This window comes from Equus przewalskii, chromosome 5, assembly GCF_037783145.1.
Source record: "Equus przewalskii isolate Varuska chromosome 5, EquPr2, whole genome shotgun sequence".
Taxonomy (NCBI): Eukaryota; Metazoa; Chordata; class Mammalia; order Perissodactyla; family Equidae; genus Equus; species Equus przewalskii.
The window spans coordinates 41639710-41661945 of NC_091835.1; the positions used below are offsets into that span (position 1 = coordinate 41639710).

Genomic DNA, 22236 nt, shown 5'->3' on the forward strand with positions numbered 1-22236 from the left:
AATTTTTAGACATTGCGTTTTAGGAGTGCTGGGCCAGGAAGGAGATGCTCGCCGCGCCGGGCACGTTCACAGGAACGCAGCCCCCAAATCCCCGTGCTGGTCCTTCACACGTCTGTGTCAAGTCTCTAAGTGCGTCCCCACGATTCCGAGCGTCCTCTCCCCGCCCAGACAGCGGGTCCGCCGCGGGCGTCCCTCCGAGGGGATGCGGCCGCCGGCGCCAGCCGCCCCCTGCCCCGCTACCCGGGCCACCGCGCCGTCGTCTCCCCAAACTGCCCCGCAGCCCGGCGCCCGCGGCGGCAGTTACGGGGTCGGGCTGGCTGGCGCCTCAGGACGAAAAGGCCATCAAGTCTCGCTCCTCGCCTGCAGCTCGCTGCTCCCGCACGGGCCGGGTCGCTGCGCGCAGTTCCCGCGCCCGGGGCGCCCGCAGGCCGTGGAGGCGGCTGCGCCTCGGCCGGCGCGGCGGGGCTGGGCCGTTTCTCAGAAAGTTGCCTCCCTCATCATCTCTCCTCTGGGCTAAGAAAGAAGCAAAAGCCCCCATTCCTCTCCACCAGGAGACCCTTCACATCAGTACCCTGCCAGTTCCAGAGCGGCGAGGGGATCTGAGAGAAGGGGCGAACCTTTCGGAATTCGTGGACCCTCCAGGGCAGCAGCCCGCTCCCACCCCCACCCCGGGCTCCAATGATCCGCAGCCCCGCGCATTTCGAAAGGCTTCCCGGCTCGCCGGCGGCCGAGGACGGCCGCAGCCGCGCGCAGCAGGGGCCGAGCGCCACGGCCGCTTGCGGGGGTCGCTTCTTCCCTTACACCCGCTTTGCAAAGCCCCCCCGCCCCATCTCATTCCCAGTTGCCCAGCGCGGGGGACAGGGGCAGGAAAGAACTAGGGATATGTGAGTCCAGGGTCATGATTGGGGGACTCGGGGGACCGTGGATATCAACAGGAGGAGAGCGGAGCGGGCGGCCTTTCAGGCCACAGTGCGCCCACCGCCCCGGCCGCGCCGAGCGACCTTTCCCGGCGGCCTGGGAACGCTGCCTTCGCCATTTCATCTTCATCATCGTTAGCTTAGACATTTGCTTTTCATAAGCTTTTGTAGATTGCCAAAGGTGTTTCAAAATCTTGTCTAGGATCTCCGATCTGTTTTTCTGAGTGTGAATTTCTTTTTGTAATTTGCCATCTCTTTCACCTGAGCCACACCCTACACCCGCTATCCCTTCTCTCCCGCCCAAAAATAAGGTAAAAATCCTGCAAGCGAAGCCGGGGTCGGGGGAGAAGGCCCGGGGTCAGGCCAGAAAGCCCCCGCAGCGGTGGCGGTGGTGGGGAACCTCCTGGATCTCGGCTCGCGTGGGGGTAGGATGGGGCGGGGTGGGGTGAGCCTCAGACTCCGCAGAATCGAAAGTGTAGTATTTACACGTAAATTCCAGTCCCCGTGCGGCCGTCCGCGGACCCGGCCTGTCTCGCGTGGGGACACACACAGGAGGCAGGAATCACAAAGTGAAAAATACAAAAAGAAATCGGTGCGTGCTGGGCGCGAAACGTCGACGCGCCTCCAAAGGAACGTTAAGGAAAGGCAGGAGCAGGGCGCGCAGCCGGGCCGGGGCCGGGGGATTGCATCATTGCAGCTCCCCCTCCAGAAAATGGGCTCCGAACCGCGGCCACCATCATGGCGCTCGGGCCGGGCCGTGCTTCCCGCGCGCCTTCCCCGAGCGCTCGGGCCACGGGCACTGAGCCTCCAACGAGCATTTTGCAAACATTTTCCCCCTCTCTCGTGCGCCCGTCCCCCCACCCCCTCCTTCCTTTTGTGTGCTTGTGTGTGTGCGTGCGTGCGTCCGTGTGACTGTGTGTGCGGACTAGAGAACTTGAAGATTATTTTTTTTCCTCTCTTTTTTCCCTCCCGTGCTGGTGGTTGTAAACTTGATTGGCATTGGCTGCGCCCACTGACCCCTGCGCCGAGTCCACTGAAGATTTAAGGTGGATCCGAGAGGCTGCAGCTACAGGCGGAGTCTCGCGCTTTAGCTAGTTTTGGAGGAAAAAAAAAAAAGCCCCAAACCTTGCGCCCGCCGCGTTTTTACGAATCCCCTGCGGTACCAGCCCCCGCGCCCGCCCCGCCCGCCGCGCACTTCCTCCGCCCACCTCCCGCTTCTTCCCCATTGGCTTGCGCGAGCAGTTTGAATTTTTTTCTTTTTTGGATGCTTGTTTTCTTGTAAAAAATACAGTACCCCCGATCGTGTGGCCAAACCTACTTCGGTGGCCGGTGGTGGGGTGATTTAGCTGGTTTTGTAGAGGCGGGAGGGAGGTGGGTGGGCGGGGCTTCTGTTCCAAAATTTTCCCCTTAAGTGCCTTTGACAGTGTGCAGGCGGGTGGGGGAGCGTGGGGCCGCGGTAAACAAACAGGAGAAGCTTCGGCGGGGGCCGAGATGTAGTATAAACGTTAATGGATGTCCAGGGCGCGCCGATGCACCGGCGGCTGGCCAGAGGTACTAGGGAGGCGCTGGCAGGAGCCCTGGCGAAGATGCACCTTCCCCAGCCTGGAAAGGTAGACTTGGGGAAGGCGGGAGGGTGAAGGTGGCCCGGAAAAGAACACCTTCTCACTACCAAGAAAAAAAAAAAAAGAAACAGAAGAAATGCAAATATAGCAAAAATGTATTATTTCAAGCGCCTTCCAGTCAGAATTCATCATAATTCAGGCAGTTGGTGGTTTTTTTTAAACTGAATTTTAAAAAACGTTTTCTGTCTCTGATTTCCACAGTGTTTTTGAGTAAGGAAAATGTTAAAACAAAATCGAGATAGGGAATAAGACTTTGAAAGTGCCTTTGATTTCTGGGTCTGAAAATAAATTCTTTTGATAAAGTGCTTTAAGATTTAGGATGATGTTATTTGTCATACAGGTCTGATACAAATGATATCCTTCATTAATTATAACCCAATTAATTAGGTTTTACTCTACTGTGAAAAATTTAAAAGTTTATGATTCAAATTATTCTCCAAATGACTTTATCTCCAGATTAGTGAAGTTAGCGTAGATACCTAGTGTTTTTGGTCTGTTTCTCTCATTTCGCTGACCTGACCATTTTACCCAGATGTCCATCCCAGCCTTCCGTCTGTTTCTATCCCAACCTCCCAGTCTGTTTTTTAGTTCTTAACTCCCCAATACTTCCTAACCCAACTAACCCCTTAAGATTAGCCCAACCTAACTAAGTTGCTCAGACCACCATAAACCAACCTGGAGACTTTTTGAGTTAAGACTGCCCCCAAATGGACTGGCTATAGCCTCAGGAAGCAGTGAGCTCGTTGTCCTTGGCAGTGTAGGTCAAGCAGTAGTCTGGGTGGCCCCTTGATAGGGACCTTATACAAAAGATTCAAGTATCAAGTGAATATTAGGACTAGTGAGTTTTAAAGTCTGTTCCAGACCCTTGAGATACTATATTTCCAACCTTGGAGTTTCAGGATTTCTACTAAATTAGGCAATTTTCCTTGCTCCTTACCATTTTCTCCAGTTGTACTGTCCAATATGGTAGCCAGAAGACATATGTGGCTGTTGAGCACGTGATGTGGCTGGTCCAAATTGAGATGTGCTGTAAGTGGGAAGTACATGCCAGGTTTCCGAGAATTAGTATGAAAAAGAATGCTAAAATCTCATTAATAATTTTTATATTGATTACATGTTGAAATGATTATAGTTTTGATATATTGGGTTAAATAAAATATATTGTTAAATTTAATTTCATCTGTTTCTTTTTACTTTCGTAAAGATGGTTTCTAGACAATTTTAATTTACAAACGTGTAACAAATATAATTTACAAATATATTTCTATTGGACTTTTCTGTTCTAGATCAGCACCTGTGGTCACTGGAAGCCCACCTTTGAGAGTGGTGACTAATAATACTGGGGAGTGAGTGGTAACTTCCAGCTGCCATCCAAATTTCCCAACTTAAATCCAGGCCCAAACTCAGCCTCTGGGACCTTTGAAAAGAATGCTGCCAACACCTAACACCTACCGTTTAATCTTTAACACTTAGTGTTAAGTTTGAACCCAGGTTAGGGAAATATGTTTTTATTTATAAAGAGAATTAATACATTGCAAAAAATGACTGGTAAATTTGATTGTATATTTTACATTTTTAAAAAAAATCTTTAAAAATAAGGCATTTGTTGAATTTAGGGCCATCTCTAATTATTTCAGAAAGGACATGGTATCAGTTGTTTGTGGTACTAAATCAATAACACGCACCCCCACATGTAAGCAATGGCAAATTAGGAAAAATGTTTATAACCCATATACGGAAGGGCTAATTTCCCTAATAAATAAAGAATTTCCACAAATCAGTGAGAAAAAGCAGACAAACCAATAGAAAAACAAGCAAGGATACGAACACAGTTTTCAGAAAAAGGAAATACAGAAGGCTCTTAAAATATGAAAACATGCTCAATTGTAGTTTGACACTATTGGGGTATAAGCTATACAGAATACATAAGTTTAGGTGAATAGAGACACAGTTAGCATCATTCAGATACGAAGACGGCCGTTCTCCTTTCTTGATAGTTTAACCTTTGCTTCCCTCCTTTCCATCCAAGGCTGAGCAGTTTCTTTTCCAGCTTCGTTGGTGACCAGAGAAGCAAGGAGTTTGCGTGTGTGGAAACCATGACCGCCTTTCAAATTCAGTGTCAGGTCCCTCTCATCCAGGCTACTAATGTTTGCCTGAGAGGCATCACCTTACTTTGCCCACAGAAATCCCCTAAACCAGCCTCTTAAAGAAAGTACTATGACCTTTCTTGATGCATCTCGTCCATTCCTGCTTTTCATGCCTGCATATCAGCCTATAATCTGAGTCTCTCCAAAATTATCACCTTATTCTGGCTTTTCCTTCAAGTTCTCTCTATTCTCTTTTAAAAGCTTCAGGCAGAATTTATTATATGATAGACATTAAATGTCAGATCAGTGGAGAGGGACTATATTGTGGACTAAATGGTGTTAGGTTATAGCTAACCTTGGGGGAAAATGTTAAATCTCTCTCTCCACACATACACACACACACACACACACACATATACACACACGTATTTTGTATTTTATAGACTGTGGGTTTACTCTTTGATTTAACAAATCCTCTTCTGTAAATTTGCTTTGGGGAAAGAATCAGATGTATGACTAAAGATATATTTACCAGAATAATCATTGTAAAGTTATATATTAGATTTTAAAAAGAAACAAAAAAGTAAACAACCACACAACGCCTTAGATATAGGATAATAAGATTGGTTATTTGATTGAGCCAAATTTGTCTCGAATCCAAGAATGACACAGATTGCAGCCATTAAAGCACCCAGGTAGCTTTATATGTATTTTAGGAAAAGCTGTCCATAATATTTAAAGCAGGCATGGGGCAATGTTTATGGTATGATCCCATTTTGTAGAACATTCTTTAAATTCACATATACATGAATAGAACCGGCCTGGAAGGTTACCCCTCACATTAATAGTTCTGATTTCTCAGAGTGGGGTTATGAAGAGACTTTCACTTTTTACATTTGTATATTGGTTGCATTTTTTTTTCTTTTTGCCTTATTGAAGTGTAATTGACATATAAAATTGTAAGATATTTAAGGTGTACATTGTGGTGATGGTTGCATTTTTTATAATGGATTTTAATAACAAAAACCATAAAGATGTTTCAAATTTGAAAAATAATTATCCTTAAAATTCTTGAATGCAGAATCAGTTTCTCTTCGTGTCTCACATAGTCTCTTAGACATTATCAGAGAACAAGGCATTTCTATAATTCATTTCCCCTCCATTTTCCGTCTATTTAGTTTCGGATAGCATTAAATCCATTTATGAATTATGAGGAGTATGTGTGTGCATTTGGGTATATGGTTTTGCTTCCAGGGCACATAAACGAGGTATAAATATCATTCCCATTAACTCAGGGATATCTTAACAAACCGTGGAAAATTGAGCCTATTCCATCTTTTTGCCACATGGGATCCTGCTAGTAACATCATCCCCAACCTCACATTCCTTCATTTTTGGCATTTGGCACACCCCGGGATTCTGCCAGGAATTCCACAGATCAACTCCCTGCCGTAGTTCAGTTACTTAGGACATGGTGCTGGGGAGATCGTTTTAAATTTCAAGTTAGCAGCCAGTCTTGAGCTGTCATTCTTCATGAGAGTGACCTGGGACAAATCTTAGAATCTCAGAATCCAGGTACGGCAGGTCACTGCATCCAGTCTTCATTTTACAGATGAAATTATTCTAATCCCTGATTTCCTGTGAAGTGGGGCAGTTAAACGAGATGATTTATAGGTTCCTCCTGGCTTGCAATTCTGTGATTCCTGTTTCCTAGTCAAGATCACGCAGTCCATACCTTGGGTCAGGTTATTTTCCAGGGAAGCTAGATTCCTGATTTTTGGCCACGGACCACATAGTCGCAGGAGTCAAAGAAGATGATAGCACAATAGTGTAGGCTAAACAGTGAACATTTATTATCCTACTAGAGAAAAGCATTTGAATATATAACTTAATGGTTGCTTAGTGGTGCCAAACAGTGCTTCACTGTTGCATGCTCACTTGTGGTGTCCCTCTTAAGGGCCAGGCTCTGTGTCTTCAACATGACAAACGGGGCACTGCCCCCAGGAAGCCTCAGGCTGTTGGAGGAGACAGACAAGGATCACAACTGTAATTATTAAGTGGCATTTAGGTGAGTGTTCTGAAGGAGAAGTGCTGTAAAGGGACCTCAGAGCTTCTGCTTTATACTCCAGCAGTTTGGGCCCTGTACGAAGGTGTCCAGCTGAGGGAGCAAGCAGGGGCTGAAATCCAGACTCTTTCCCCAGGCCAGCCTGTGTTCACCGAAAAGAAACAAGCCTTTAAAAGTCCATCCCCCGATGCGGGGCCTTCTGCAGTTTGCTGAAAGTCCCCTGTGTTGTAGTGGCTGCCCTGTAGGATGCTATGAGTTTGAAACAGGGGGTCTCACCTCGTGGTGGAGGCTAGGAAGTCCCGCTTAAGGAAATGGGCTTCAACTGAGACCCAGAGTCGAGAGGAGGAGGGGAAGAAGAGTGATCCCAGCAGAGCAGCGTCCAAGGCCCCAAGTCAGGGATGGACTTCGAGGAAGTAAAAGGTGCTTATGGTTGGGATGTAGTGAACAAGGACAGCAGCAATGAGTGCCGTGACTGGGTGGTGGGAAAGTCCCGATGGCGATGGGCTTTTTAAGCCATGTTAGGAATTTGGGTCTTCAAGAGCAGTGGGAAGCCATTGGATAATCGAAGGGAGTGACTCGAGCAGCATCAATTAAACTTGCTTATTTCTTCATCTGATCTAATTCTAGTCCAACCACTTAGTCTCCTGTTGGGATCACTCCCACAGGATGTGGGCAGGAAAGTTCAGCTTTGCACTTTTCTGTTTCTTTGCTGCTTAAAACTCTGGCTTCAGTGAGTGAGGGGAATGTGGGGTCCTTGGACCATCAAAGTGGATACTGGTCACAACTGATATAGTTCAGGTTTTCAAGGAGGACCCGAGCAAGTCCGGCGGCCTGGGGTCCGTCTGCTGAGTCAGTGAGCTGAGCAATCGGGTCGCCCCGCTTCTGCTCCCCGTGGACTGGTTCAGCTTGCATTCTCTTTTCATTGTCATGATGAGCCGATTGCTTGTGTTGTTTTAGAGGCTGGCTCATGTTTTGTCCTTTGCCAGTACGGTTGGTGTGAATCTTCTAAGCAGGTCAACAGCTCAGGGGTGAATACTGAATCATTTTCACCCAATAGCTCAGCATTTTAGTCTTTCATTTTTACTGAGCAACAGGATTCAATGTTCAGAAATACTTTGGCCAAATGATTCATTTTTTATTTGGTTTTAGAAAGAGATTTTAAAAGAGAGATAATAAAAAGGGACAACCCATAGGGATTTTTGTTGTTTGGGTTTTTTTTTTTGAATTGAAGATTAGTGAAAGAGAGCCCTCTGCTGGCTGAACTGGCAGAATGACCTGGAGTTGGTCTGTGACCCACTAGAAGCTGTCCCCTGAGCTGTCACAGGTGTTAACAAATTGACTGCTCCCTCTTTGTGAGTGTCCTCAGCTGTCAACTCGGGTTCTTTTGGAGCCAATCGAAGGGACCTGGAATTCCCAGCCCCAGCCACAGTTGTTTCTGTCTCAGTCTTTAGGAAAAGCGTTGTCTTTCATATTTCTGGAAAATAATAGCTCTGAATATCAGCCCCAGCCAAAAGCCAGACCTGAAATAACTCCTGCGTCTTCTCTTGTTTCCCGTCTCTCTTCTGCCCTCCACCTCCTCCCCTCCCCACTGCCAGTAGAATGAAATGAAACAAATCTTCACGCAAAATCGAGTACTGCTGATGGAAAGTGAGCTGGAGGGAAGTTAGCGCTTATCTCCCGCGTCTCCTCAACTGAATGTGCAGGACCGGGGCCGGGCTTGGGGTGATATACCTGGAAAGAGCTGTGGATCCTACTGATGTCTTCTGGTGGATTTGTTCGGCCGTGGGAACATGGGCACCCGGGAGTGGAGTGAGACTTGGCGAAAGGGAGACTGGATGCTGGAGAATGTAGAGGTTGGTTCTGTAGGAGGAAAAAGGGGAATGTCTCCTTGAGGCCCTGTGTTTGTCAACAACAACGATGATGAGTGCCCACTAAGTGCCATGCCCTGGGCCAAGCACTATATGTCCCTTAATTCTGTTTCTCGCTTTGCCTCTCTTTTCACAATCTTAAGAACACCCTTCTCTGGAAAAAATTTAATATATGTGAAGAACTTAGAACAAGGCTTGCAGAAAAATAATGGCTGTATGTGTGTTCTTTATTTTATTATTATATTTTTACTCTGGAATAGGCTGCAATCCTCCACATAAGAAGAGGTTTTCCCAGGTTCGCTAGAGTAAGTCCTAAACTTGCTTCTAAATAACACCTCCGCCCTCTGGAGCAGAGCCGCAGAGAGGCCTCTTTGCTTGGGTACCCTGTTTCCACACAGTGGCTCCCATTTCCTGTCTTCCTGTGTCTAACCACTCTTACCCCATAAATATTCCTTCTCATACTTTCAACGACTTTTTCAGGATTGGCTAAAGCACGAGCTGTTAGTATCAAGTGAGGATTATTTTAATGCTGTTAAGGGACCTTAAATCGTTAACCTCTCCTTTAAGAAAACCCAGAGAGTTGTCAGTTACCCACCAAGAGGGTGACCGAGGCAGGACTGGAACCCCAAGTTCCCAGATTCTTGATGCGGCACTTCCTGTGTGACACCCACAGTGTCCTTGGTCTGTGCTTGGCAAGAGATGGTTTTTGCTTGTACTTTCTGCTCCTCTTCTCGGGTTGTCACCCCCTTTTCTAAGGCCTCTACTCCTTTGTGCTGCACATAGGCAACCCGTTAGTACAGCCACCAGGCAGCTCCTCTGAGCAGCCCCGGGCAGCTTTTCCTCCCTCTCCGAAACGTGTTTATTCTGTTCGGGCCTTGTCAGGGCATTAACAAATCACTTGACTCACAAATTTACCAAAAGATGTTTATAGACTTTTATACTTCTATGAAATGTCTATTGGTCTTGACATTTCTATGCTGTTTGATAGTGTAGAGTATGTTTTGTGTATGCCTTAATCTTTGTATATGTCATAAGTTGCCTAAGACATATTTGAACTCTCCCCTCTCCTTCAGCATACTACAGTGCCTTTTATTGGAAATACAGTCTCTTAACTCAACAGAATAAATCTCTAACTCTGGGAGTTTCAGGCACTGTGGCAGGCCTTATATGGATATTTTGAAGGAGGGTATCCTTTTAGGAGTTTCAAATGATAGCCTGTAGTTTCTGATATGGTGCCCTGGGTATACTGTTAAAATTTACTACCGTTTTGTAAGTGATAAATTGTCCTTCTTCAGCACTGCTGCAGAAATCATTCATTCATGGATCTGGCAGTTATTTAAAGAGTGCTCATGGAGTATTCTGGACTGTGTTGGTCTCTGAAGGCATTTGAAAAGAAGTTAGACATCTGCCTGTCTGTCCCCTTCTGGCTCTCTAGAAGGTGGGTAAGATGGATGCAGCCTGAGGAGGCAGTGTCCTTTGTTCCTGGGGATAGAAGGTGCATTGTGGAGCGGAAAGATACAGGAACTATAGGCGATGCCACACCAGCTCTGCATTGCTTATCTCCAGAATTCCTTTAAAGAAAAGAAAAATCACCTTTTTTCTTATTGAAGCCCCTATTATTTCTGGGCTCTGTTACTAGCTGCCAAATGCAAATCTTAACTGATATAGAAGTCCTTGAGATTTCTGAGCAAGTGACTGATTCTGATTGGTAGCTATGCAAGAGACAGATTCGAGAAGGGGGCTGTTCCGGGGCGTACAAAGAGATAAAGTTGGCTTGGCAGGTGGGGACAGATACTGGGGGAAGACTGAATGAGGACAATACACATCTTGCACAGGGGGTCATTGATTTTGTTTTTTTTTTTTCCTAGGACACCTCTGCTAAACTCCTATTACACAGTGGCTATTTAAATATGTAGTTACTGAGTCATTTGCATTCTGCTATTGTCAAGTGGCCTGAAAGCTAGGAGATTGAGAAGATGGGTACTCTTTGTGTCTTAAAAAGAAGCAGGCAAAAGCTGGAACAGGAAAAGAGTATCAGTGTTACAGTAAAGTGAAGTTATTATGTTTTCTGAACTCCTGCAGACATTTTCAAGAAAAGGAGCTTTTGTTACTTGTGATTATCTAATCAAGATACATTTGAAATGTATCCTTTACTGGATAGCAACTGTAAATAATATTTTAAAAATATATCTTGGAGTAACTTGCAGGGTAAAGATAATTTCATAGGCTAAACGTTTCAAAAAGGGGGAAAATCTCTTCTATTAACTTACTCTAAGCTACATGGACTCACGCTGAGTAATAGCTGTCTCTTCATAGAGAACTTTTCATCTTGAGGTTGCATTACCGAACCAGGTTCGTTTTTGCCTGCTGCCCAGAAAGCCAAACACAGAGATGAGGAGATTGCAGCAGAGAGAGGGTTTACTCACAAGCCACGTGAGGAAGCGAGAGCGTGAGCCTCACATTCGCTTCCCCAAAAATAGGGACTCAGGGATATTTATGGGGTAGGGGGCAAGGTGGTCTGAAATGTGGAGAGAGGTGATTAGAGGTGATTGGAGGTGAGGGAATTGATGATCTGTGCAAGCGTAGTCAAACTCCACGCCTCTTCATAGGACCCATGTCCACAAAATGGTGGCGTTAGCATGATCTGAGGGTGGAGTTTTTAGCCTCTTGACGTCAAAAGGTCACCTATTGGACATCTGCGTGGGCCTGGTTGATGAGTTGGTGGTCTCAACTGGCCTGAAGTGGACAAGGAGTTCTAATTCCTGAAAAACAGCTCACACACCCATTACCATGGTGACCCAGGCTCCAGGGAGACGTTATCTATAGGAGCCTAGTGGGAGTCAGATAGCATATTGCCTAAGCAGCACAGTTAACCATGGGTGCGTTAAACAGCTAAAAGCTATAATCAGTAATAGCAAAAAGGAAAAAACTTTAGTACCTAGATACTTAATCATCAATGGCTGTTTGCTGGTTTCGGTTGGGCAGGTAATTTCACACCTTTTAGATTAGAAGTCATTTAATTATTGTTTACATGGGTTATAAAAATATGATAATACAGCTATAATGTAGCATAGCTTTCCTCTGAGCCAGAAATGTTAACTTAGTATCACAATCTGTCTTCTTAAATATGGGCTGGCTCTTCTAAAGTTCCTGCCAATCCTGGCTCGAGCAGGTCATTAGAAACCTTGGTGGAACTACAAATTTCAAGGTCACTTAAGGCAGTGGCCTTCAGCCTTTCTCCTGCCACACATGGAAGGGTGGTTGTGCCCAGTAGAACTTGAAAATTATTGCTCATTTGTTTTGACTCCCCATTCTTTCCCCTCAGTTGGAAAAAATACACTAGAATGCAAGCCACTGAATATTAGGTTGTAACCTGGAGTATCTGTTGCAAAATTCCATACTTTATCTACCAACTCAATTTTAATAGTTACGTATAATTGTTCCCGGTTTATAGTGGGAAGAAATATAAAAAAAATGATTCCAAATACTAGCTTTTGATTTATTCCTCCCTGAAGTGCCTGGGTTGCGTTTTGCTACCGTCTGCACACAGGAAGAAACCCCAGTAGTCTGATAAGCAGATGTTCTCTTTCTGCAGTTAAATAAATAATTACAATAGCCAACATTTATGGAGCCCTCAGTGTGTGCAGAGCCACTTATCTACGTGATTTCTTTTAATCCTGATGCAAATTCTGAGAAGTAGCTGCATTGATGAGGAAACTGAGCCTTGGAACCCTTGCTCCAGGTCATATAAAGCAGCTGAACAAGGGCTCAAATTGAGGTCTTGCTGACTCTCAGCCTGGCTTTAGAGGCTGTCCTGTTATTCTTGTAAATAATCTCGATGAGAACAAGGCCAACTGGCTCAGTTTGACACTTGATCCCAAGTCATTCTCTTTCACTTTCTGCCAGATTGGAAGACCATATAGTGATTAAATATTTTTGGCTAGCAATATCTTGCCATTTATGGAAAAATGATACCCCCAAATCTTTAATAACAGTTTCATTAAAAACAAAGCTAAACTTTGGAATGACTGCAGGAAATCTCTGTACTTCTCTGCATCCCGGTCTGTCCTCGGGGAGCATGAAAAGAACTGTATCACTTTCTGAAGTTGCTTTGGGGAGTAGACAAACAATGGATGCTACTTAGTTATGGTTAGCAGACACTCTTTGTGGCAGGATACAAATACCACCGGACAGTTTAAGGTTAGGAAACCACTTCTTAAGGGATGAAGGCCATTTTATGGTAAGAGAAGCTCAGAAGACCCAAGGAAGGAGTTTTAAAATAAGCCTCCCTCTTAACCTCCTTTTGCCTTTTAGCTCCGTATAGATTGAGGTGTTTGTCAAAGGCCACCTTCTGGCAAGGTGGGTGAGAAGGTCTTGCTCCAAACTTTTATATTTGCTAAACTTGTGTGTGTGTTGGTTTCCTACTTCCTACGTCATTTGCCTGGGGGTGGGGGAGGAACCCAGCTTCCTTTGAGAGAGGTGTAGGTAGGTAAGAGCCAAGGGATGTTTACTAATTTGTTTCTTTAGTGACGAGTCTCATTTAGAAAGGTCATCGCTTTGGTGCCGTTAAAGAGCTCCTAGGGAAGAGTCCTCATTTATCTGTTTTTCAGCTCCTGTTTGGGAGGTGATTTTGTAAAGTGCAAGAAAACCCTGCATTTCAGCCTGTCATTGAGGCCCCTGGGTTCAGGCTCTGGAGAGGCCAGTTGCTTTTCAGATGGGAAGATACCCATAGCTGAGGGAAGGTGGGAGGAAGGTGGATCTGATTAGTTGAAATCTAAGGGGATCGTCCTCAGGGGGGCATCTCCAACGTCTCCATCAGCTAGGCCATGACACCCTTGTAGATCGGGTCATTATTTTTCTGTAGGATGCCTAGCCTAAACTCTCTAAGCTTATGAGGGAGACAACTTCCTCACAAGGTTGTTGTCATGATCAACTGATATAATGTATCTGAAAGTGCCTAATAAATGTATTATGATAATGTGTGAAAATGGTGGCTCGTGGAAGTGCTACAGAATGTCAGCTATTATTAATAGGAGTGCAAGGCCATATTATACCTAATTGGAGGAAGCTGATTTATACATACCTGTGCAACTTTTCAAAATTTATCCTTTCCCTACCTGTTCACTGATATTTCTCAGTGTCCATTCCCATCACTCTTTGCCCTCTCTCAATTTGCATAATATATTCATATAAATACATTCTTCCATTCAGTTTTAGCAACTGGAGCACTGCATTTGTTTTCCTTAGTTATTCCGTTATGTGTGAAGTGCACATTGGACTACACACTATTCTTTACTTTGGGAACACTGAGAACAATTCAAAGCCAAGGGCATGTTGTAACATTACTTAATAACCTAATGTCATGTGGCCCATACTTGGAATAATAGGTATGTTTTCTTGAGCACTGGTGTGTTAGACCTGCTTCCTAGGGCCGGTGCCTCATTCCTAACCACAATATATCTTCATTAATCAAATGAGAACTAGGCCATGTTGGTGTAACGTAACTGCATTAGTGCTTGGAATAATCTATTCTGTGTTCATCTGGCCAAGTCGTTAAGATAGCAAAAATAACTGTCTGAACCATGGCTCTCATACCTGGTGTGAGGGAGAATTACCTAATGTAGCTTTGAGGACACATGTGTGCACAAAGTTCAGGCAAATATCTATTTGGCAAGGTGTTCTGTATCAGTCAGATTCTTTTTTCCTTCCTCCCTTCCTTCCAATAAAAATGTATTGAAGGGCTGGCCCCGTGGCCGAGTGGTTAAGTTCGCGCGCTCCGCTGCAGGCGGCCCAGTGTTTCGTTGGTTCGAATCCTGGGCGCGGACATGGCACTGCTCATCAAACCACGCTGAGGCAGCGTCCCACATGCCACAACTAAAAGGACCCACAACAAAGAATACACAACTATGTACTGGGGGGCTTTGGGGAGAAAAAGGAAAAAAATTTTAAAAATCTGAAAAAAAAAAAAGTATGAGCTTCTACTATATGTAAAAAACCCCATTATTCCTGCTCTCAAGCCCTCAAGGAACTCAGAGATGTGTGTGTGTGTGTGTGTGTGTGTGTGTGTGTGAAATCACAGTACAATGAGTTATGAACAATAAAATACGTTTGAACAAACTTCTGTGAAAGTACACATGGGAAAAGAAAACTCTGGGAAGGCTTTGCTGAGGAAATGTGATTTTAAGTATTGGAGGATAAATAGGAATTTGCCTGGTCAAAAAGCAACAAACAGAAAAGTAGAAGGAGAGCGTCCATGTGGATCATGGACAGGATCTCCGAAGGTACGCGGGCATAGAGGAACATGATTGGGAAATAGGATGTATAGACTGGTGTTACTCTGCTTGGGGAATTATGATGATATAGTCTGGTGTAACCAGTGCCTGGACGCATGGTTCACAGAATTCGACATTCTGTGGATGTGCTCCTGAGATTTCTTTATGGCTCTGGTAACCATCTGCGAAAATCTACTTTTGTAGACCAAAATTACTTTCGCTCTACTTTGTGGTGTGGAACTTTGAAGGATCAGTAGAGCTCTTATGAGTCACTTCTCTGTCTGGAGACAGACAGGAGTGAAACTCTGAACCTTGGAATCCACTACCAGTTGCCTCCTGCCACTAAATGGGAAGTATGCCGAGATTGTCCTCCAGGCAGAATTCCCTTATGTCATTGGAACTTCCTGTTCTGGTAAACAATGCTGGATTTCAAGAGTCTCACAACTCCTTTGGCCTAGATGAGGGTCAAGACTAAGTGGCTTCCCCTCGTCTCTTGTCTCCTGTGCTTCAAGCTGTTTCCTATTGACTGTCTAGAACGGAGCCCTCTCCATAGATGAAAGCAGCTCCTGGACCATCTGACTATGGGTCTGAAATGATGCACAGAAGGAAAGTGCAAGAAGTAAGAGGTCTAAGACAGGGAAAGCGAAGATGGAGTGAGTCATGTGGGAAGACCTGCCAGAGGAGTCTCAAGGCTCCTGGGTATCGTCTTACCTCAGGAACACTGTTACACTCAGTCGTTGGCTGGGAGCAGCCTTGGGAAGCGTGGCCTTAACACAAACTCAGTGACAGATTGCAGGTGATTTTGGTTTCAGGACTCCTCAGCAGCCTTGCTGAACTTTCTGTAGAACTACACTGCTGTCCAGGACGTTTTCACTCAGCCTTCCTTCCTTCCCTCTCTCTTTCACGAAGGGTCAGACCTGCAGGCTGGTCTGGTGGCTTTCCCAACCTCTCTTGGCTCCTCCTCACTTCCTCTGCAGACATTTCCTCTAATACATTTCTTACATGTCGAATTCCATCTTATTGGCTGCTCCTTGGAGGAGTTGGAATAATATGGGATGGAAAGAGCAAAGGAATGCTGATTCCAGTTCTAAGCTCTTTAATACTGAGACTCCAAAGTAGGAAAATGTATTACTTTGATCAAAAGAAAAATTAAAAAAGAAAAGAAAGGGAGCCAAAAAAAATGTGCCAAGTAAATAAATCAAAAGAAAGCTGTTGAACAATATTAAAGTTAGATAAAATAAGGATAATAAAGAAGGAGATACTAGAAGATATAACAATTTTAACATGCATATTTGAACAAGCATGACACAAGGGGGTGTATAATAAAAAAAGAAAAAGAAACAAGAATGAAAGAAAGAAAAAACAAAAAGAATCTCAACCTATACCTTTCACCTTGTGCAAAAATCACCTGAAAATGGATCATAGACCTAAGGGTAAATTGTAAAACTATAAAGCTTCCAGAAAGAAACATTAGAGAAAATCTTTGTGGCCTTGGTTGAGGGAAAGATTTCTTAGGTATGACCCTGAAAGCATGATCCATGAGAGAAAAAGTTTATAAATTGGACTTCATCAAAATTAAAAACTTTTGCTGTGTGAAAGACACTGTGAACAGAAGGAAAAGACAAACCATAGACGAGGAGAAACATTTTCAAATCACATCTGACAAAGGACTTATGTGCAGAATATGTATGAACTTTCAAAACTTACCCATCAGAAAACAGACAATCCAATTAAGAATGGGCAAAATTTTTAAATTAAAATTTTTAAATTAAATTTTAAAATCAAAATTTTTAAATTAAAAATGGGATACTTCATGAAAGGAGATATATGGGTGGCAAATAAACACATGAAAATATGCTCAATGTCATTAGTAATTAGGGAATTGCTAATTAAAGCCACAATAAGATAATACCACAAACCTATTAGAATGGCTAAAAACCCAACCCATACCAAACCAAACCAAACTAAAACAAAACAAAAAACTGACAATACTAAATGCTGACAAACATGTCGAGCAACTGGAACTCTCATACATTGCTGGTAGGATGCAAAATGGTATAGCCACTTTAGAGAACAGTTTGGCAGTTTCTTATAAAAATAAACATATACTTACTCTATGACCCAGTAATCCTAGGTATTTACCCAAGAGAAGTGAAGACTTAAGTTCACACAAAAAAACTGCACGTGAATGTTTGGTGCAGCTTTGTTCATAATCACCAAAAACTGGAAACCCAAATGTCCATCAACAATTGAATGGATAAACAAACCATGGTACATCCATACCATGGAACACTACTCAGCAGCAAAAAGGGAAGGACTATTGATACAACAGTATGGGTGAATCTCAAATGTATTTTGCTAAGTGAAACAAGCCAGACCTGAAAGACCACGGACCACATGATCCCATTTGTATGGCATTCTCAGAAAGGCAAAAGTAAAGGGATGGAGACCAGATCAGGGGTTGCCAGGGTCTTGGAGAGAGGATATGTGTTGATTACAAAGACGCAGCCCCAGGGGATTAATGGGCTGTTGTAACTCATCTGTGTATTGATGGTGGTGGCAGCATCATACTGCTGCTTCACTTCCAAGTCAAGAGTAAAGATGGATGTATTTTTTCCGATCTAGGGAGCTAATAGAAATCTTGTGCTTTCTGTCTAATTGAAATAATTATATCTCCCAGCTGAATTCTCTGCAAGCACCAGTTGGAAATTTGAGAGTCAATGACCACCCTGGATGCCTAGAAAATTCCATCACAGATAAGATGTGGTATGCAGAATAATGGCTCCCCAAAGATGTCTACATCCTAATCCCTGGAACCTATGAATATGTTACCTTAAGTGGCAAAAGGATCTTTATATATGTAATTAATGTTAAGAACCTTGAGATAGGAATGATAGCTTCGATTACCCAGGTGGGCCCAGTCTAAGCAGACAAATTCTTAAAAGCAAAACAGACTCTTTCCAGCTGTGCTCAGAGGGAGCCATGACCATGGAAGAATGGTCACTCCCTCTCCCCCATCCCTGCTTTGTTTGTCTCCATGGTACTCATTGCCATGTGGTAGACAGACTAATGGCTCCCCAAAGATGGACACACCCTATTCCCCAGAATCTGTGAGTATATCATGTTACATGGCAAAGGGGAGCAAAGGTTGCAGATGGAATTAAGTTTGCTAATTTCCTGACCTTCAAATAGGAAGATTATTTGGGATTATCCAGGTGGACCCAATGTAATCGCAAAGGTCCTGGGAAGAGGAAGAGGAGGGCAGAAGAGATCAGAGTGATGTGATGAGAGGACTCAACCTGCCCTTGCTGGCTTTGAAGATGGAGGAAGGAGCCATGAGCCACAGAATGCGACAGCCTCTAGAAGCTGGAAAAAGCCTTCTCCCCTAGAGTGTCCAGAAAGAAGTGCGGCTCTGCTGACACCTTGATTTCAGCTCAGTGAGACCCACGTCACACTTGTAGCCCACAGTACTGCAAGCTATTAAGTTTGTGTTGCTTTAAGCCACTAAGTTCTTGGTAAATTGTTCAGCAGCAATAGAAAACTAATACATAAGGAGAATGTATTATTCTTCAGTGTGAGGGGAAATAGTAAGAACAGGGAAGTGCTTGGTTTCCTGGTTCTTCAAGCCTCGACTCTAGGCAGATGATCTATTCATCCATTTTCAGAGTCAATCTCGTTGCCACTGGGATCACTTCTGATCCTGGCAGTAAGCTTAGGGGTATTTATTGAATATTAAACTACACTCTTGTTGCCCGTGCCCAGTGTTCCTGAAAATTCTTTCCCAGATCCTGATCCGCTCTTACACAGGTGATTTGGCCTCATTCTGAACTCGGTTTTGTGTCATGATCCGTGTTCCTGCTTGGCTTTTCCTCCTCCAGATATCACATCAAATTTCTGCCTACCTACACCCCATACGCACTTCACCCTAACATAGCTTTCTCTTCTTTCCACGTCTTGCCTGCTTGAAATTTTGTTTTATGCCTATGTGACAGAGGAAAATGTATTAAAATGATGTCCTGGCAATACCTCCCTTCTTGTCTACAAGGAAGAATGAGTGCTTTGTGTACTCAGCTCACTAGAGGGCCTTTGTGGAATTAAGTGGGGTGATTGGCAGTGAAGAGAATTAAAATGCTGAGAGAAGACCAAATTGCTCTACCCACCACAGAATGAGGGCTGTGCTTGGAAGAAAATTCTATGAGGAGATTGACGAGAAGTAGAAGGGTGAGCTCTGAGCTGTAGAACTTTTGAGGAAAGAGAAACTCAAAGGATATTTGAAAGGAACCTTTCTTATATAATGTGTAACGTAATATTCTCTTTGCCTCCCTAAAAAACATTCAGTAAACGTTGGATTTGTGGGAGATTGGATGCATTGTGCCGAGGTTGGCCTTAAGGCAAGGGCAGGATGACCCCGAACCAGCCCAGATAGTTTCAGGTGGTGAGAGTGAGGAAAAAGGGAAGGAAAGATGTAGAGCAGTCTTTCCAATAACAGGTCTTTCAGCAGGCGTGTTTGCTCAGGACTCAGGAATCCTCCAGAAAAGTTGCAGGAAGAAGATACACCTCAGAGTGGTCCAACAAAGAGAAAGAAGAGGGCCTTTATCTGCCTGCTCCCTCGTGTCTCCATAACCCTTGGCCAAGGTTCACCCTACATGGAGCTCAGTGCCCTGAACTCCCAGGTAGTGTTATCTGGCCACTTGGTGACCACTCAGGAAATTGATTTCACACCTCGTGGTGTGGCCATTTCCTTCAAGTCTGGAAGCGGGAGTGACTCTCATGGGTGGGGCATTGATGAAAAGAGAGACCAGAAGGGGAATGGAGGGAACCTGAGAAGGCTGAAAACCTTGGTCTCTGTGACTGAGAAAAGCTTTTATTTAAATCTTGCTCCAAATTGTGAATCGTGTTTTTAAGTGCATAGCTACAAATGTATGAACTTAAGTGTTTTCATAAAGACATATGAAAAACGACTTGAGATTGGGAAAACACTCCCTAATGCTAATTGAAAATGCCCAAGAAATCTTATCTTTAGACTTCCAGGCTGTAACTGTAGCACCACTGTCCTACCAGCTGGCAGCTTCTGCCATCTTTTTTTTTTTAAAGGTTGGCACCTGAGCTAACAACTGTTGCCAATCTTCTTTTTTTTTCCTGCTTTTTCTCCCCAACCACCTCCTCCCCGCCCCCGCCCCCAGTACATAGTTGTATATTTTAGTTGTAGGTCCTTCTAGTTGTGGCATGTGGGATGCCACCTCAGCGTGGCCTGATGAGTGGTGCCATGTCTTCGCCCAGGATCTGAAGCGGAGCACGTAAACCTAACCACTCGGCCACTGGGCCAGCCCCAGCTTCTGCCATCTTGATTTTTAAAAAATCAAGTTATTTAATTACCCAAGCAATACATACATATATTTTACTAGTTAAAAAAAAAGTTTCGAACAAAAACTGTCCTTCTAGGTGAAGTGAGTTGCATTACTGTGGTATCTGGCTTTTCTCTGCCCTTTTGAAACTCTGCTCTGAACTGAAAGAGGGCATGGTTTAATTGGCAAATTTGGAGAAAATAAAGTGGGCATGCTCAGCTCGTTCCTGTCCTCTTTCCTCCTGGGAATCCAGCCAGCACGAGGTCTGCTGTAGGGCAGGCTAACTGCCACCCCCAGCGAGGCAAGTCTCCTTTGGACCAGAACTGCTGGACGCTATTCTGCAGCTTTGTTTTGGGAATCTCTTCTGACCTTATATTAAACTGCATCCTGCTGCGCCGCTTTATCAGGAACTAAGTGATAATTTGGCCTTCCTCTCCCATTCCTTTATCTTATTTCTTAGTTTGTTTTGAACTCAGAAAAGGGGGAGGTGTGCTATTTTCTTGGGTACTCCTTCAAGCTTCCAACATTGGATGCATTGGCCAGAAAACTGGCATGTGAGAAACAAGGAGCACAATTAGGGAGAAGCAGAGCAGTATGTGTGGAGTGATTGAGGCTCTGGAGTGGCGAAGGATTGGCCTTGACCTTGGGGTCTTGTTCCTTAGCTTGTGTGCAGGACATTCCGATCTTGGCAGTTTGCATAGGCTTATATTGGGCCAGGTAGGTTTTTATGGTGGTGCAGTTGGCTCTTAACAGCTGTGGCCTGGGAAAAAAGACCTTGGAAAAGCCACTCAGAGGCTGTAAGAGGGCCTTGGCAAGGGCACAGGGGCCATGAGAGGGCCTTAGCAGAGGCCAGCAGGCTGAAGAGGCCTTAATAAGCAGTTACAGCTGAGGCAAGGATTCAATTACAGGGAGAAAGAAACAGTCTTTTCATATACTGTCCTTTTAGATATTAAAGGAGTGGAAAAACATTTGCTGTTTTTAAACCGTGGGGCAGCTGGGTTCTCTCTGGACCACAGAGCATTAATGAGAGTTTGGTTTTCAATGTGCTAGTGCTAGGTAGGTAATGTAAACAAACAGCCCTAATTTTAATTCCTCTTTCATGTTGTTTTGAACTATCTTCAAGGGCAAAAGAGGGCAGGGTAGATGGACTAAGTTTGAATTCATGTGGCTCAAGAATCACTCCTTCTGCTTATCCTCAAGGCTGCTAGAAACTGGTTATTTTGATATGATGGCGAAATCCTTCCCAGGTGATGGTATTTTTAGGTCTAAGGAATTCCACAGAAAGAGGCAGTGGAAAAAGCCACTGCAGCACAGGAATAAAAATGCTTCCTAGTTATTGTGGGAGCTCTGTTACTAGACAGAATCCACAGTTCAAAGGGACATGGGGATTAAAAGGTTTTGAATACGTGGGTGGGGAAGAACAGCTTCTCAGATAAGCTCTTATGACTGAGGGTGTTGCCATTGCATGTTTCTAAACTTTGCAAGAAAGCAACACCCCCTCAAATGCTTTGCCTGAGAGAGGAGACAGTACCCAGAGGTACAGCTTCTCGGATATGGTAAATGCAAGGTGCCATAGTGCGGAAGCGAACCTGTAGCTAGGTGATTTCTCCTTACTGGGTTTTAAATCACAGGCCCCCGATTCTGGGCTCTTGGTATCAATCAGCTGGCGTCTTGGTGAGGCTGCATTCTCTGTAACAGTCTCTGGCAACCCAAAATACCACTGGCAACCCAAAGTACCATTGGCAGCCCAAAGTACCATTGGCAACCCAAAGTACTGATTCTGAGTGTATATTTTGCTTGAGGTGCCTGCTAGGAATTGGCTTGTTTTCTGAATATGGTGGGTGTAGAGCTAGTGCTATGATCATTTTGCATGTTCTACTAAATCTATAGACTTTTTAGAAAAAAAAGGTACATCACAGACTTGCCAGAATTATTGTTGTTTTCTAATTTGAAGGCCCCATAGGAGCTGCCCCTATTCCGGTGAGATAAGCTTCAGCTGCAGTTGCTAAAAGATCCTGACTCTCCCCAGCCATTGAAATCCCCGCCAGCTGAGACAGAGC

The 22236-nt window shown here is 44.4% G+C and overlaps 1 protein-coding gene across 1 annotated transcript in view; it reads left to right on the forward strand.

Annotated features, from left to right (window-relative positions):
- Nucleotides 1-2350: 2350 nt before the first annotated feature.
- DDX47 (DEAD-box helicase 47) overlaps nucleotides 2351-22236 on the forward strand; it is a 77489-nt gene continuing 57603 nt past the window's right edge. Inside the window, exon 1 of the mRNA XM_070619141.1 lies at nucleotides 2351-2527. The gene's annotated coding sequence lies outside the window, so the exon portion shown is untranslated. The remainder of the gene's footprint in view (nucleotides 2528-22236) is intronic.